The sequence below is a fragment of the Ambystoma mexicanum genome, chromosome 11 (genome assembly GCF_040938575.1).
Source record: "Ambystoma mexicanum isolate Mex_15411 chromosome 11, UKY_AmexF1_1, whole genome shotgun sequence".
Lineage (NCBI taxonomy): Eukaryota > Metazoa > Chordata > Amphibia > Caudata > Ambystomatidae > Ambystoma > Ambystoma mexicanum.
Window position 1 is genome coordinate 780,306,510 of NC_090934.1, and position 19,007 is coordinate 780,325,516.

Consider the following 19,007-nt stretch of genomic DNA (forward strand, 5'->3'; position numbering starts at 1 on the left):
TAGTGATGTGGTATCGTTTCATTGATGATCTGTTTCTAATATGGGACGGTACTGAAAATGAATTAGAAAAATACATCTCTATTTTGAATTGCAACCCATATAATCTGGAATTGACTAGTACTGTCAGCAGAAAAGAATTGGTCTTCTTATGTCATGATCTCTGCTTCCAAAAGGTCAGGGTTTTCCCAACTCCCTTGGAAGCAGATCCATAACCCAGGTTCCGAGTGCCAACCAGTCCCAATTGGGACCTTTTGGACCCAGTCCTGGCGCCAGTGGCACCAGGCTCATAAATATGCCCAGTCCCAGCGCTGGAAGCGCCGGGCTCAAAATGCTTGGGTGGACTTACCTTCAGCAGACCATGCTGCTTACTTGCCTGCCAGTTGAGCCTCTGATCCTCTTCTGTTTGGAACTACTTTTCCTGTTGGGTGGGGCTGGAGCCACTCCCTAGATTCAGAACACTGGAACTCTTCTGGAAGGCAGGAACTCTTTTCTTACCAGGAACTCTTTTCTTACTTAGGCGTGGCTGTGGAAGGAGACACCTAAGCACTACAGGAGGCTATTTAAACCACACCCGGTGGATGAATCTTGCTTTGCGTTATTCTGCAACCTCTGCAGCAGAATGCTCATCGTGTCTTCTGCATCCGGTCCTGGGCCTAAGGAAAAAGGCTTACCATCCTGAATCCAGTCTTCAGCAACACCTATAAAGACAAGAAAGAACAGGTTAGCATTCCGGCATCTGAAAGGCAAAATCTTACCTACTCTTCGTGCGCTCCGGAGGTCTTCACACTGCATTCCGGCATCTGAAAGACAAAACAAGGTGCGTTTAAAGACATTGGGGAACTTTAATACTCATGTGCCATTACTCCTTTCCACATCTAATCCAGTGGGTATTCCGGCACCCTGCAGCCGCTCCGAACTCGTACCTGCAAAATAAAAAGACAGTTAGAGCGCATCGTGAAGCAGGCAACAAGCGCTTACTTACGTGCTTCCAGGCGCTTCTATTCATCACACGGGCTCCATCTTCAACTCACTTTAGCCTGTCATCCGCCATCGCCGGAACCCTGCAAAACAAGAGACATCATTACTAAAGACTTTAAAGACATTTGAATGACTCGAAACTTACCGTTCGTGCAGTAAACGACGGACAGCAGTCCTCTGAAGTCAAGAGGCCTGCGCTACCTATCCAGTGAAGAAACTGGTTACAGCACCCTGCCCCGAGGCAGATGGAGAGCTCGGCATTCACTTACCTAAGGTGAGAGCGTTAACCTTTGGGGGTTTACAGGAGAGGAGAAGAGGAAAGAGATAGGGACACCCCAATAACCCCAGTTCATTAACCCCATATTTTCTATCTGCAGACATCTTACTCCACACGTCAGGCATACAGTGCACAGAGGTCCAGCCCAAAGAGCCAACCGGGTGCTACACATCACCTTTGAAGATATGGTAGTCGCCCAGTCAAGACCGGCGCCTCTGCGAGAATCAGGTGAGCGTTACAGAACGCAAAGCCTACCGCAAAACTCTCGCCCAGGCGCTATGGAAACCTCGGATACTGACCCCCTAGCCCGGTTACTGGGGGAATTAAGGGCAGAAGTGCATGCAGCTCGTCAGGAAGCGAATGCTCTAAGAAGGGAACTAATTATTTCCAAGGAGAGAACAGACAATCTTGCTAGACAAGTGCTACAGTCACAAGCCGGACAGACCCCGTTACCCGCATCAGGGGCAAATCTTCCTTCAACATCCTCTATGAATCCAGTGCAGATCAACCTACCTGGGAATGTACCTCTGGCTCCGCCCGAACGATTTTCTGGTGACCCAAAGAGGTTTGCAGTATTCATCAATCAGTGCCGGTTGCACTTCTTATGCCGGCCAGCAGCCTTTCCAACTGATCAAGCAAAAGTAGCTTTTGTACTTTCGTACCTTAGTGGCAATGCGGCAGACTGGTCGATCCCTCTAGTTAATCAAGATGATCCGGTTCTCCATGATTTTCAAGCCTTTCAGCTTAGTATGGAAAAACTGTTCGCAAGACATTCACAGGGGCAGGCCTTGGACAATGAGCTTCTTTCGTTGCGACAGGGTAATCAAGACCTTTTGGCTTATATTGCATCTTTCAATAGACTAATAGTGGAAACTCAATGGCCTGAGGACAAAAGGATTACGCTGTTTTATAGAGGTCTACGTGGAGAGCTCAAAGACGTTTTAGCCCAAGTAGTGAATCCCCCACAAGACTGTTCGGATTATATAGACTTGGTCGTTCAAATAGATCACAGGCTGCAGAACAGGAAGGCCGATCGTTCCAAGTTTGATGCTCGAGTATTTTCCAAACCGCCAACTCCTTCCAAAGGAGTAGACTCCGGGGAACCCATGCAAATAGGGGGTCTGAAAGGTCCTCTAACACAAAGGGAGCGGGAAAGGAGGAAACAGTTGCAATTATGCCTATATTGCGGAAACTCAGGGCACTTTCTTCGAGACTGTCCGGTGAAACCTGCCAAGAAGGCAGTAGGAGCTGCAGTTACCAAAGTTACAAACTCTGAGCAGGGAAACGACCTCGCCCGACAAGAATAGAGGTCCTCTTGCCGAGCGTGAAAACCAGTTCCGTGACCTCGCATTTCGTGATACCTATGGTCCTCATTAGCCCTGATAATCCGGATCGATTACATGCAATTGAAGCTTACGTCGACAGCGGTGCCATCGGCAATTATGTGGATCATGAAATGGTTTTGAGGATGAATCTAACTCTTTGTCCCAAGGCTGTAAAGGACGTCATTACTACGGTGGATGGTACGGAGATAGCCTCCGGGCCAGTAACGCATACCACTCAAGAGGTGACGCTAGTAAGTCAAGATGGACACCATGAGAAGATCGTGTTCGATGTGATCAAGGCCCCTCAGTTTCAGATTATTCTAGGAATACCTTGGTTAGAGAAACACAATCCTCTGATCGATTGGCGAGCAAGAACGGTCCAGTTTCCAGAATGTGTCTCTACTTGTCACCCTCCACCTGGTGTTGCACTGGCCGCAATTTCTTCAGAGACTCCCCAGTTACCTCCCGAATACCTAGAATACCAAGATGTTTTCCGGAAGGATCAGGCTAACTCTTTACCTCCTCATAGGTCTTATGACTGCCAGATAGACCTGATACCTGGATCTACTCCTCCTTGTAGTAGAATTTATGCCCTCACCGAGCCTGAGAACCTTCACCTTCGACAATACCTGGATCAATACCTGGCAAATGGGTTTATTCGTCCTTCCAAGTCCCCTGCTTCTTCAGCTTTGTTCTTCGTTCCAAAAAAGGAAGGAGACCTTAGAACTTGTATCGATTATCGCTCCCTGAACCAGATCACCGTTAAGAATAGATATCCGTTACCTTTGATCCCTGAACTCCTGGACCAAGTCAGAAAAGCATGCATATATACAAAGCTGGATCTTAGAGGAGCTTACCACTTGGTATGAGTAAAAGAGGGCGATGAATGGAAGACGGCCTTCCGCACCAAGTATGGGCTATTTGAATATCAGGTCATGCCCTTCGGACTTTGCAATGCCCCGGCCGCCTTTCAATATTTTATGAACGATGTCCTCAGAGAGCTCATAGATGTATGTGTTGTTGTTTACATCGACGACATCCTCGTTTATTCTTCATCGGAATCTGAACATCGGAAACACGTGAAAATGGTCCTCGAAAGATTGCGTCAACACAAACTTTTCGCTAAATTGGAAAAATGTGTTTTCAACGTGACTGAAGTTGAATTCTTGGGATTCATATTATCACCTGGCGGAGTGCGTATGGATTCAAAGAAGGTCGATGCAGTTCTCAAATGGCCATCACCATCCTCCGTAAAAGGTGTGCAAAGCATGTTAGGCTTCGCTAACTTTTACCGCAGGTTTATCCCCGAATTCTCTCGAATAGTCCAGCCCATCACTGCCTTGTTAAAGAAAAACAAACGTTTTGAATGGTCTACCGAGGCGGAACGAGCTTTCCAGGATTTGAAGACTAAATTTATCTCTGCACCAATCTTAAAACACCCTCGCCCCGAACTCCCCTACATCGTGGAAACTGATGCTTCAAGCCTTGCCATGGGGGCAGTTCTATCACAAAAGGACCCGGTAACCAATCAGATGCATCCCGTGGCATTTTGGTCCCGCAAATTCTCGCCTCCTGAAATCAATTACACGATTACTGACAAGGAACTTCTGGCTATCAAGTCTGCCTTTAAGGCTTGGCGGCATTATCTGCTGGGGGCCCGACACACCGTTACTGTGATTACGGATCACCGAAACCTGCAATATTTGAAGACCGCAAAAGCCCAATCCTCTAGACAACTCAGTTGTGCATTATTCTTTGCCGAGTTTGACTTCATAATTACCTATCGACCTGGTACAAAGAACGGTAAAGCCGATGCCCTTTCTCGGGAGTGGAAGAACACTTGGTCAACCCTAAACCTGTACCAATCATTCCCGAACAAAGAATTCTGGGTGTAATCGCCACAGAATCCATAGAGGAAGTTAAGGATAAAGCCAGGCAACTTGTAACTCCAGCAGACATACAGAATTGGCATCTGCAGGGAAAGGACTTTGCAGTAAAGGACAACTTATTGTATTTCCAAGAACGATTATACCTACCCAGCACAGATTTACAGAAAAAAGTAATCTCTTGTTATCACGACTCTTTAATGGAAGGTCATCCCGGTATAGCCAAGACCTCAGAAAAGATCAAGCGCTACTTCTGGTGGCCGTCTTGGAAAAAAGATATCAGAGACTTTATAATGTCCTGTGGAGTATGCGCCCAAAACAAGAGTCAAAAGGAAAGACCAGCAGGCCTCTTACGCCCTATTGACATCCCACCTCACCCTTGGCATACGCTTTCTATGGACTTCATCACCGATCTACCTCCATGCTCCGGATACAATACGATTCTAGTAATCGTGGACTTATTCTCCAAGATGGCGCATTTCATTCCGCTCAAAGGCTTGCCAACAGCAGCAACTCTGGCCCGAGAATTTCTCGAAAACATCGTCCGACTGCACGGTTTTCCTTCGGTTCTAATTTCGGATCGAGGTAGTCAATTTATTTCTCATTTTTGGCGAAGTTGCTGTCGGTCGGCTCAAATTGATGTGAGACTATCGACCAGTCATCACCCTCAGACCGACGGACAAACCGAGAGGACCAATCAAACTCTGGAACAGTATTTACGCTGCATGCTGCAACAAACTGAAAAAACTTGGAAAGATATCCTTTGGATAGCCGAGTATGCCTACAATAACTCTGTCCATTCGGGAACTGGGAAAACCCCGTTTTTTCTTTTGTACGGCAGTCACCCTCGAACCTCGGAGTTGGATCCCCTCCAAGATCTTGAAACACCAGCAGTAGACTACCTGCATTCTACAATCACCCAAGCCTTTAAGGAAGCTGTTTTTCACCTTCAAAGGGCTAAAGAACAATACAAGAAAGGAGCAGATCAACATCGGAAGGAAGCCCCTCACTATCAAGTAGGGGATCAAGTCTGGTTATCCACCAAATATCTATCTCTAAAAGGGCCACGCACATTCAACCCAAGATACCTTGGTCCCTATTCCATCACTACCATAGTAAACCCAGTAGCGGTCAAGTTGGACTTGCCCCCGCACATGAAGATACATCCGGTCTTCCACGTCTCTCTATTAAAACCCGTGCAACCTCAAACCCGACTAACCAAATCTCCAAAATCTATCCTAGTGGATGGAGAACTCGAGTTTGAAGTCAAAAGCATTCTGGACTCCAAGATCTCCAAATCTAAACTATTCTACCTAATTGACTGGAAAGGCTACGGCCCCCAAGAGAGATCCTGGGAACCTGCTGAATATGTCCACGCTCCTCGCCTAATCAAAAGATTTCACCGAACATTTCCTGACAAGCCAAAACCCCCGGAGAAGCCCAGTTTGGGAGGGGCCTTGAGGGGGGGTACTGTCATGATCTCTGCTTCCAAAAGGTCAGGGTTTTCCCAACTCCCTTGGAAGCAGATCCATAACCCAGGTTCCGAGTGCCAACCAGTCCCAATTGGGACCTTTTGGACCCAGTCCTGGCGCCAGTGGCACCAGGCTCATAAATATGCCCAGTCCCAGCGCTGGAAGCGTCGGGCTCATAATGCTTGGGTGGACTTACCTTCAGCAGACCATGCTGCTTACTTGCCTGCCAGTTGAGCCTCTGATCCTCTTCTGTTTGGAACTACTTTTCCTGTTGGGTGGGGCTGGAGCCACTCCCTAGATTCAGAACACTGGAACTCTTCTGGAAGGCAGGAACTCTTTTCTTACCAGGAACTCTTTTCTTACTTAGGCGTGGCTATGGAAGGAGACACCTAAGCACTACAGGAGGCTATTTAAACCACACCCGGTGGATGAATCTTGCTTTGCGTTATTCTGCAACCTCTGCAGCAGAACGCTCATCGTGTCTTCTGCATCCGGTCCTGGGCCTAAGGAAAAAGGCTTACCATCCCGAATCCAGTCTTCAGCAACACCTATAAAGACAAGAAAGAACAGGTTAGCATTCCGGCATCTGAAAGGCAAAATCTTACCTACTCTTCGTGCGCTCCGGAGGTCTTCACACTGCATTCCGGCATCTGAAAGACAAAACAAGGTGCGTTTAAAGACATTGGGGAACTTTAATACTCACGTGCCATTACTCCTTTCCACATCTAATCCAGTGGGTATTCCGGCACCCTGCAGCCACTCCGAACTCGTACCTGCAAAATAAAAAGACAGTTAGAGCGCATCGTGAAGCAGGCAACAAGCGCTTACTTACGTGCTTCCAGGCGCTTCTATTCATCACACGGGCTCCATCTTCAACTCACTTCAGCCTGTCATCCGCCATCGCCGGAACCCTGCAAAACAAGAGACATCATTACTAAAGACTTTAAAGACATTTGAATGACTCGAAACTTACCGTTCGTGCAGTAAACGACGGACAGCAGTCCTCTGAAGTCAAGAGGCCTGCGCTACCTATCCAGTGAAGAAACTGGTTACAGCACCCTGCCCCGAGGCAGATGGAGAGCTCGGCATTCACTTACCTAAGGTGAGAGCGTTAACCTTTGGGGGTTTACAGGAGAGGAGAAGAGGAAAGAGATAGGGACACCCCAATAACCCCAGTTCATTAACCCCATATTTTCTATCTGCAGACATCTTACTCCACACGTCAGGCATACAGTGCACAGAGGTCCAGCCCAAAGAGCCAACCGGGTGCTACACATCACCTTTGAAGATACGGTAGTCGCCCAGTCAAGACCGGCGCCTCTGCGAGAATCAGGTGAGCGTTACATCTTAGATGTGTTGTTTAAAATAGAAGAAAACAAGATAAAATCTACACTCTATAGAAAAGAAACTAGTTCCAACTCTACCCTCCATGCCAACAGTCATCATCCCACATCACTCAAAAAGTCCATACCATATGGAGAATTCTTGAGAGCCAAATATATCTTCAGTCAGGAGAAAGATTTCCAGGAAGAAGCCAAAAATATCGGCAGAAGGTTTGTAAGCAGAGGATACTCTAAAAATACAGTGACAGAATGCTTTGAAAAAGCAGACAAACTTTCTAGAAGTATTCTGTTCAAACCCAAAATTAAACCTAAAGATGAGAAAATCAGGTTCATAACAGGCTTCAACCAACAAGCCCAACAAATAAGAGTCATAATGCAAAAACATTGGAACATTCTGACCACCGATAGAGATCTGTGTAGAGTCTTAGAGATAAGACCGAGTGTTACTTTCCGCAGAGCCCCCACACTAAAAAACATCTTGGCGCCAAGTATGGTAGTGACTAAGAATGAATCGTCAAGTTGGCTCTTAGGGGAGAACAAAATGGGTTTCAGAAAATGTTGTAAATGTAAAATGTGCAATTTTGTATCTAAGAGACCATTTATTGGTGTTGATGGCAAACAATGGAAACACAAACATAGAATAACATGTCAAACGAAGTTTGTTGTGTATGCCATTACCTGTAGTTGTGGCCTGAACTATATAGGATCCACAATAGGCAGGCTCAAACTGCGCATCTTGCAACATTATAGGGCTATAAAAAAATGGAGATCAAACCTATCCACTGGCAACACATTTTGCTGAACAACACAGCAATAATGTAAAAGAAATGAGTTTCCAGGGACTAGCCCATATACCACAACATAAAAGACATGGCAATAGAGAACTCAAGTTACGTCAACTAGAAGCCAAGCTCATATGTAAATATGATACTCTGAAACCCAATGGTCTAAATATAGACTCAGAGATGTATGTGTTCCTATATGAATGAGGAATTAAACATTGATATCCAGGTGCTAATCTTTATTAACCAACACACCTTGATATGTCCATCCATTCTGCATATATGATTATCACAAGTTTACAAACTATTGTCTATAGTTATGATACCGATCTAGGTAGACCCTCCCTCTTATTGGCTGTGTGTGTTATAAGAATCAACACACTTCGATACTCATTTAAATTTATGGATATCTGGATATTTTACAGCCATACTTTTGCACTGAATAGGAACTCAGGTTTCAGCTTTTGTCTTATATTGTATTTTAATGCATTAGTCACTTTGTTCGATATGGTGACTTTTCACCAATTGTGATATTGTTTTAATTTGTCATTGAGAATCAGACTGTCTATACCACAGATGCTCGCCCCGTGTAGTGAACACCATTGTTGTTTTTATATGGCCATACACTGGTATTGCCATGTTGCATTTATAGTGTGCATATATAGGGGGCTTTCACTTGAAGGCTTATTTTACTATACAGAAGCGGACACTGTGGTTTCAGGGCAGTAGCAGCACACATTCGTTTCAGGGCATTTTATGCCACTAGCGGGAAGAGAGCAGCACCGTGAAGACATTTTTTCTATCACGGTGCAGCATTAAATTAAATAGGCGCACTAGCGCTTTTACTTGTGGTCACTTTTTGTAACAGTGTAAAGCAAGTGAAGGTGAAGGGCTGTTATGGCTTATCGTCAGCTGGCATACACCCAGTATAGTAATGGGGAATTAGGCAACTCACAAATGTGGGCAACTATGTATTTATACACTGAACAATGGCAGATTTGTTGCAATCAGAACCATAGAGTTCTAAACAATTAACTGTTAAGGTTTTTTTTCATGTTATGTAAATGTCACCTTTTTTTACGTTATGTAAGCTGCACAGCTGTGCAGACCCAATCAACTTCAGTGCAAGGGTATAAAAACACAAGGAAACAAACGTTTGGAATCATACTAGCCTGAGGAAGCTCGCAAGTCGAGCGGAACCCGTGGCGTTTTCCACCCGCTGTGGGTGAGTGCTGCATGACACCTGGGGCCTCATTACGACCCAGGCGGTAAGTTACCGCCTGGGTCGTACCTTTACCACCATGGCGTAAACTACGTTTACGCCATGGTGGTTGGCGGACTTACCGCCCCATTCCGAGGTTGGCGGGGCGGTAAGTCCCCAATCCCCATTTACCCTTCCCCATTCCCATTTTTGCCCCATAGGGCATAATGGGAGTGGGGAAGGCGTTAATTACGCCACCGTAAATTACGGTGGCGTAATTAACATCAAGGTCCCTTAGCGCCATGGATTTTAACACCTGCTAAAAGCAGGTGTTAAAACCTCCATGGCGCTAAGGGACCTCGGAATCAGGCGGTAAGGGTTGGCGCTGTTTACGCCGCCGTAAACCCCTTACCGCCTGAGTCGTAATGAGGCCCCTGGTCTGCTTAGGTATTGTTATGTATTTATAGTGTTTTTATACTATGTTCACTCTTTTTGGATAAATAAAATGAAATTTTGAACACAATTTGAAGTCTTGTGTGCTTGGGCATTTTTTGGTAGGTGTTTGTGGGAGAGCTTTCTCCTCCCCAGCACCTTTACCCTTCTGTTTAACATATATTGAGTGTAGCCTGCTCTAGCCCGGTAGCACCAGCTCAGTAATGAGGCAGAGCGCAATTTGTTGGCTAATCATCTGCTTTACGATTTTCAATCTGTTTATCCTTTCTTAACGTATGAACACTTTTTAAATGTATAACTTGAAATTAACTCAATTTCCTTTTATGCAGTTTATCTCTTTTCTTTTCAACTCACGTAGCTCTTTGGGCTAAATCAACAAGCTCTCGTAGATTATGTAAATACTGTAACACACTGAATGGTCTAGTGATAAAAGGTACTGATACAACTAGGGTGGCTTTTGACTTAAGATCCCTTTTTTTAGTTAAACAGGGGTTGCAATCAAAATGACACTTTATATGAAACGTTCAGAACTTCTGCACTAGCCTCTCACCTGCCAAAATGACTCGGGCCTAGTCATCCTACAATCCTGCAGGAGCAGTAAAATGTCCAGGTGTGAAGCAATTACAAACAAACAACTGGCAAAGTGAACTTATTTACAGTGTTTTTCACACTCTAGAGCTTAAATATAAACGGAACAGTTCCAAACTGCAAGGCAAATGTCTAAAATAACCGTGCTTAGAGCATCAGAAACATGGCCAAGCTGAAACTCAGTGGTTAGAGGTACTGCACTTTAACTAGATCATAGAAATACATCACACAATGGAAGTCAATGGAGATTAGTGCAGTGCTGCCTATTCATGGTGGAGGTTACTGCACCAGGGTTAAGCAAAGCATATAGATGAAATCATAGGTATCTGTATGTGAAAAAGCAGGAAATGCAGGGGGAAATCCAGGCGAGGTTGGAGACAACTCAGATGGGCTGCAATGGAGGGGATCTGCCCAGAACAGCAAATAAACTCACACACGTGTATTACTGGAAGCTAGGAGTAGCTTCCACATGGAGCAGTGTGCTTGTTTTAAGTCAGGGGCCAAAGCACCTGCAGAGGTCCTAGTGATGGCAGGATGGACAGCAGCAAGGCATCACACGGGGGGTGATTAGGGCCTGCCAAGGGGACCGGCCTCAGGCAGACCTAACAACAGAACACAGGCTGACACAGAGTTCCTCCGGAAGGTCTCCAGGGAAAAAGCCACATCCAAATTCAGGCGCTTGGGCTAAAATAACCAAAGGAAACACCAAGTGGATGTGATGGCAGGGGCCACCGGGATAATACCACTACCTACAAAGGGGTAGCAACAGCAGATCTATATACAATAAATTGCCAATGACGTGTGAACAGAATAATACACAATAAAGCAACACAGCTTATGTTAAAATGACAATCAAATGAACAATCAAATGAACAATCAATGAAATTACCTGACATGTTTCGTGCCCATAAAATTAAATAAATAAATACATTGGGCCTCATCACGAGTTGGGCGGTATCCGGGCACATATATACCGCTGAGCATTATTTGTGTTAACGTCGTGATTTGTGGCGCAAATAACGCCCCATCACGAGTTGATGGGCACACGCACACAGCCCAGCCGTTAACGTTAATACTGTTTGGTGGTAATAGTGGCTGAAAACCTGAAACTTCAGGGGAAATTTCGTTAGTGCTGGAGGCTCGCGCTAATAGTGCCTCAGGAAATGTGTCACCGCCAGAACGAGAAACAAAGCGGCTGCAATTTTAGAAATCACAATCCACCTAAAACCGGAGTCCCAGGAAGCCATCCACGCCAACAAATCTCTGAAAATGTCCCAAGAGCATGTGAGGGGCAAGTCTGCCCTGGACAGGGTGTGCAAACCTAAGTTCGCGAACTTACAATACTGGTGGAGGAGGTGATTTCCCACCAGGATGAACTCTATGGACCCCAATAGAAAAGGATGAGACTCTCAGCGGCGTAACCACATCTGAGTAGACATCAGCCAGAAGGTCACTGCGTCTGGCCGGGTTCCCAGGGATTGCGAGGACTGGCACAATCGATTTAACAACTTGCGTGTCATGTCCGGGGTCTTCCGGCACAGCGCAGGAGTGAGAGCATGGCGACCGGTGGAGGGCCACCACCACGGGAACTGGCACCGTGGGAGGAGCAGTGCACCACCCTTATCGACATGGCATCCATTGAGAAAGTGGGAGGAGCGGAGGCAGTCACCCAGGAGCCTGCAGGTGAGTCACCGCCCCACCTTGCAAATTGCATTGTGAATAGGCCACCACTCCATCCGCAGTGTGAATGCCTGACAGCCGGGCACTGTGAGTGGGTGCAGTGCGTGGGAGTGACCACAACCACCCACGACAGCACCCTTGTACCAGTGCACCTAGGCGACACCTGTGATCCAGAGTTGTGAGTAGGGCGGCCAATAGATACATGCAAGCACCATGCCACACACATCCATGGCGGGGGCACAGCATCATCAGGTGGGCGTATGTAGTACCAACCCCCTCCCCACTGACTGCGGCATGCCATCTGTGCATGATATGCATGAAATGGCTATGCCAACAATTCCAAACTGTGTCCCCCCTCACGCAGTATGCCCCAGTAATACCAACACTGTGAATACAAAACAGGTCAGGGCCAAGCATGTTTGATTGAAACTCTCCTGTACCCCCTCCCCCTGTAAGCACTGGAATGCATGAAAATATTTTGAGGTGCTCTGTCCTTATGCCATACCCTATGTCCCCTTTAGGCACCCAGACTTCATCCGCGGGCAACGTGTATGCGTGGATGACAAGGAGGCAGGCCCATCTCAACGTGTGCCCAGATGCGCCTCTGCCAGCACCACCACTCTGCCAAGGGCCCAGCAGGACACGCCAAGGCAGAGGACCCACCCCACCGCAGCAGTGTCACACCAACTCGGCGCACACAAGCCACCAGGGGCTCACCACCTCAGTGCACACAAGCCACCAGTGGCTCACCACCTTGGCGCACACAAACCACCAGGGCCGCCTCACCAAGCCCATACAAAGCCACCGGGGGCTCACAGGATGTGGAAGTTGCCATGAGTGCAACCACCCCAGAGGAGGGTGCCTCATCCGGTGAAGAGCAGCATGCTGTACCTGTCCTAACACCATTCCACAGTCCAGTGCAGCAAATGGACACACCCGAAGGGACCCTGAGCATGTGGAGACTCAGAGCCACAGTCCACATCTCTGTGAACGCCACCGCAACGCACACACACCAGTGGCGGATGAAGTCACACCTTCATATGGGTCATCTGCTGGCAGCCCCTCTATCCACGGCAGTCCAACCAGACAACCCCGCTCCTCCAGCGACAGCAGCCCAAAAACACAGCGTAGACCTACCCGGCACATCAGCCCTATAACACTGCATAGACCTGGCTGGCACAGCAGCCCTACAACACAGCGTAGACCTACCCGGCACAGCAGCCCTACACACCGCATAGACCTGCCTGGCACAGTAGCCCCAAACAGGACACAGGAACAGGCCCTGCCAATGCTGTAATGGCACGCCTGGATGTGATGGAGGCACGCCAGATGAGGATCGAGGGCATGGCCAGCGAACACAACCGCCACATCAAGGCCATCAGCAGTGCAGTTCAGAGGAGGCCAAGACTATGGCGCATGACAATGCCCGCACATGTAAGGCCCTCACAGGGTTTGGCCAGCGAGTATGCAAATTATGCGAGGGGCAATCTGCACATGCAGAACAGATGCGTGAGGCAAACAAACTCCTCCGCCAGCAGCTGCAGTTGTCTGCATTGGTGCCATCCACCTCAAACACCCCCACAGAGGGCTCCCTACAGGGGTCAACCAGGCGTAGGTCACTGCATCATTTGCAACGCCGCTCACCTGCCGGCGCTGCACGTGAGAAGCATCAATGTCCATGTTAGATGTACAATGCACTGTTGGCCTGAGATCCGGGCACATGGACCTATATGCACTGTGGAATTGGTGGGGGCAGAGGGTATGGGTGCTGGGGAGTTGGTGGGGGTAGAGTGGTGTGGTGCTGGGGAGTTGGTGGGAGAGGGAATATGGGGGCTCAGGAGTTGACGGGGGAGGGGGTATGGGTGCTGGGAGTTGGTGGGGGAGGGGGTTAGTTAAACTTTCATTAAAGCCTGTTCAAGCATGACATTAAGCAAGGACATTCATGATTGTGTACAAGTGTTATTTATTTTGCAAGTGCTGTTCGTGACATGTGCCCATTCACTATTTTAGAAAAAATTGTCTGTCTGGCCAACCTCCCGTCACTCACCCCATCCATGTGTGCAATAGCCCCTGCAACGGGCATGTGGTCATCGTCACTCCCATCCCCTGGGTATTGCCCGTCTGCATCGGGGTAGTGGCACATTCCTACAGCAGCAGATGTTGTGCAGCATGGCTCAGGAGAGTACAATCTTGCCAGCTTTTTCTGGTGCATACATCTGTGCCTCTCCAGTACGGGTCAGGCACCGGAACCATGCCTTTGACAATCCAAATGCCGTTTCTACACATATGTGTGTCCTACTATGGGCATTGTTGTATGCCTGCTCTGCCGGAGTTTGTGGATTCCGCACAGGGGTCATCGGCCAAGTGAGCTGCGGGTATCCTGAATCACCTGCATGGGATGAAATGAGTAGATGAGGCCTAGGTCACTTCAATGGGTGTGCAAGGACTAAGCATCAATACATTATGCACTGTGGTCATGTTTGTGTGCAACAGGGACGTGCATCTGCGATTGGCTGATTGGTATACATCCATCATCTTTCAGGCCATGCATCATCTGACCCGTACATGCACCCTGTGTGATTGAGTGGGCTGTCTGTGGCAGATTACATTTGTCTGCACATGGGATTACTGAACTGGCACCAGTGGATGATGACCTATATGAATGGGATTGTGTTTGACATTCATGCACATCAAGTACCGTCATGTGACCACTTGTACTTTAAATATGGTGTATTCATATTCCATGGGTTTGCTTTGCAATGTGCGTAATGTCCCTTGTAGCTCACTTTCTAGCTACACCGCTCTCTGGGTGTGATTGGCACGGTGGTGCATCCATACCCTCAGGATGGATCTTCCGTCATGGCTGGCTGTTCAGGGCCAGTGGTGATTTGTATTTGGATGTGGCTGTCTCAGTGGATGGTGGGGCTTTAGCTACATGGCACCAGTTTTTGTTTTGTTTCACATGCATGTAAATGTGCATTCATCGGTCACTCTCTCAGGGATGTTCAATTTCGACTTGATCCTGATCATCTACAGTGGTTTAGAGGATGGGTATTGCATTCCTCTCACTTTTCATTCCTGTGTGGTGCCCTGGGTGAGGTTACTCTTGTTTGTCAGGGTCTAAAACAGCACTGCAACACAGACAAGGTGCATTCTGGTTGTTGTGGTCCCATGTGTTATGAGAAGTGTGTGGCCATCACCTTGTGTGGGTCCAGATGTGTTGGCCGTGTGCTGGCGACCTTCTGTGCCACACAAATATCGTACTGGTGCTGTGATGGTGCTGGATAAGGCTCCTGGTGGCATGCAAGGCTTCCTGTGGCTCTGCCCCCCTTTATTTGTTATGCTTTGGCATGCATTTCAGGCAGGGTTTGTACTCACCCACTATCCATGTGCGTTGTCCTCTGTTCCTCTCTGTGTAGGCTGGCAGTGTGCTGTTGGTAGCACCAGGGAGTTGTGGATGGATCCAGGATAGCGAGCGCAGCAGCGTCTAATGGTCAGGTCTGGGCTACAGGTCATCTGCACGTTCAATGAATGGAAATGCTTCGATTCTGCTACGCTGCCTCATGGTCCCGGGGTGCAATCAGTGCAACATATGTGCAGTCTAGGGCTGCAGTCATGTTGGGCACTTGGGCAATCGCATAGAACTGTGCCTTAAGTTAATTCCCCTGTGCCTGGGTGGTGGGCAATGCCATGTATTCGTTCACATGGCGCAGCAGTGCATCCAGCACCTGGCCCAGGACTGCACTAAATGTGGACTGGGCCATGCCATGCATTGTGGCAACTGTGTGTTGGAACCTGCCGCCCCAAGGTATTGCAGGACTGACACCATCTACACGAGTGGGGCACAGCAGTGCTGATGGCAATCCTTCTACCAATGTCACCTTGGATTGTGTCCAGCAACTGGGTGATGGTAGCCCTGGCCAGCCTGTACTCTGCTACCAACTGACCATCAGTCAGGGCCCAGGGTGATGGCCTGACCCTGGGGATGACTGCTTGCTTTGCTGGGGCTGGTCTCCTCCTCCTCTAACCCCTCCTCCTCACCTACCCCCTCCCGTGCACCATGTGCCCTGGGCTGGTTGTCAGGCATCTGTAGCTTCAGGCGCAGCATATAGAGGTCCATGTCAAGGCTCCCAGCTCCAAATGGCAACATGGTGTTGGGAAGTGTGTTTGGGGCCTGCGTGGGTCTTTTGTAGGCCTCTTGTGTGCATTGTTTGCACCTGTGCCTTTATTCACAATTGGTCTCCCTCGTTCGGGCTCGGACCATGTAATCTCACTTTCTTAAGTTTTTGATTGTGCAATGGGTTTTGCTTAAACCGTTGCAGGACCACTTTGATTCATTTAATTTCCCATTACACTCTTTTACTTTCACTTCTGCTACTTCTTGGCTGGATATCTTACAGAGATCTTCGATTGAGCACACTTGCAGTGCCGGACCACTCTGCCACTTGTATTGTATCTTTCTCTGTTAAAGTTCAAACATCCATAAGATATTTAGTTTTCCTTGCATCTTTCATCACATGCGTTACTAATCTTCGTTCTTGAGCTCTTTATGCAATGTTGCCACTTTCAACCATGACTTCAACACAGACCGACGGCGCCTGACACCAGTCTGTGAATCGCAATCGTGCCGATTTCGGCGTTAAAATCTGGAGCTGCCATAAGATGGCGGATTAGATATCACCTGTACACGATACATTATTCAGATAACCCCCCAATACAAGCCGAACAGGCCATCAGCTTTTTTTTCGGACTCAATCCAGGAGTAGGATCACCTATTTGTATCGGGAAAGCAAAAATACTTGTGAAAACCATGACCACTTATCAATGGGTCGTATTCATGCCCACCTCATATTCAAGAATTTCTGACAAATGCAATCAAAGAAATGCTGGCTTTACTTATAAATACTGTCATTACGCCCTGAAGACGGCCTCGTCAGGTTGAAACACGTGTTGGCGTGACATAGTTCCTTATATGAAGGCGTGACATAGCTCCTTATTTGAAGTCAATACAACTGTCTATTTGATTTGTACCCTAACGCATGAAGACAACATTGTATGAAGTCAATACAACTGTCTATTTGATTTGTACCATAATACAGAAACTTACCTTTATATACCTATATATGGTCTCCTACTTTTATTCACTTTTTGAACTAAAAACCCTACGAAATAATACAACTTGGTAGGATACTAAGATTGTATGAGCACAGTCTGTGAGGTTAGCACCCCACCTGACATATTCAACACAGACCGGTCTTGCATCGGTCTGCCCAACTCACCGGCTGTGTTGATCTTTCTGGCTCTGCTTTGATCTTGGCGCAAAGGACAGTACCACAGCATCAGCTGCTCCTCCCTGAGTCGGTCAGCCATGCAGGAGGGCCCAGGGTATCTCCAACACACAATGCAGGATTCTCCAGTCTGTTTTCCTGGCCTTATGCGTTTAACTCTGAATTACTCTTGAAAGTAACGGTTTCTCGCCAGAAAGGTCAATTGTATATCCCTCCTTGCGCACCCTTCTTGGTTTGCCGTTTTTCTTCCCTCATTCAGCTGTCGTCTGTAAAATACTGTCCCTTTGTGTGCTTTGCCTCGCTCAGAGTATGCTTTTGTGCTCTGCCTTTTATCCGTATAGGGAAGTTTAATGGAAATCAGGTGTGAGTGTTTACCAGTAATTGCCTGACCTTGCCTGACCATAGTAGTGGGACATGTCAGGTACACTGCTCGGGTGTGAGTCTGTTTTCTCCCAGAGCGGGCTGTTCGTTTAAAAGTGTTCTTGAAGGGAAAGGGGGGGTTAAAGTTCCTTCATATCCTACCGGGTAGGATGGGGTAAATGTATTACAGGGGGGGGGATACCACGTTTCGCCACTAGGTGCCCCACTCCCGCTCCCCGAAGAACCCTCACCCAGGTGATCCTACCACACTGGTCCACCCCCAGGATATGGATCGAAAGGCAATGGCCGTGCCCTGGCCACCTGAGAGGGAGACCCCCAGGGACTAGCGGGTGGGACACATTCTGCTTTCTCACACTAGCTAGTGATCACCTTCTGGCCAGGATCAGGAGGTGGAATCCCTCACAGCACAAAACCAGGACCAGACAGACGGCAGTTTCCTACTCTACCTTGGATCGACAACTAAGCTGGCATTCAGGTACGTGGGAGTCACCTTGATAGATTGTGACGCCTGACGGAATCATCTGAGCCAAACACGGATGCCATGCAGGAGTTTAGAGACGAATTACGGAATTTGCATAACAAAGTTGTAGAGGAGGAGCCAAGTACCTCTACTGGAAGTCCCGCACCTATTCTGCCTATATGTTGGCAGCTGGAAATTGCGACATGCGCAAAGCCAATAATGGTACTTATACTGCGAAGAGTCCTTGAAACCAGGTATCCATTGAGAAAACCCTATATGTATCCGCGAAGAAATGACAGTCTTCTGAAAGAAGGAAGTGTGATAGACGCCAGGTGTGTGTAATGATCAGTAATTGCCTGACCTTGCCTGACCATTGCATTGGGACATTTCAGGTATACGGTTCTGGTGTTAGTCCGTTGTCGCTCACAGTGAACTGTCCGTGAGAAAGTGTTTGTGTCGGAAAGGGGGTTGGGGGGAGTTGAGTTCCTAGGTATCCTACCTAGTAGGATGGGCAAAGGGTGTTACAGGGAAGGGGATACCACGTCTCACCATCCTGTGCCCCACCTCCACTCCTTGGAAGACCCCCCATCCAGCTGATCCTCCCGCACTGGTACTCTCCCAGGAGGATTCTGTCATCCAAAAGCAGCGGCTGTGTCCTGGCCACTTGGATGACAGATTCCCGGGGACTAGCGGTTGAGACACCTTCAGGTTTCTCACACCTGATTGCTCTCTTAACATTTGCCATGAAACACTCTATGTTCCCCTTTGCTTGTGGCCAGAGTGGCGTGACTTTTTTCTGGTGGAATCCCATATAGGCCCATACCAAATACTCCTTTTTTGTAAAAAATTCTCGATCATATTGCATACAGCCAGATTTCACAACACTTGGATAA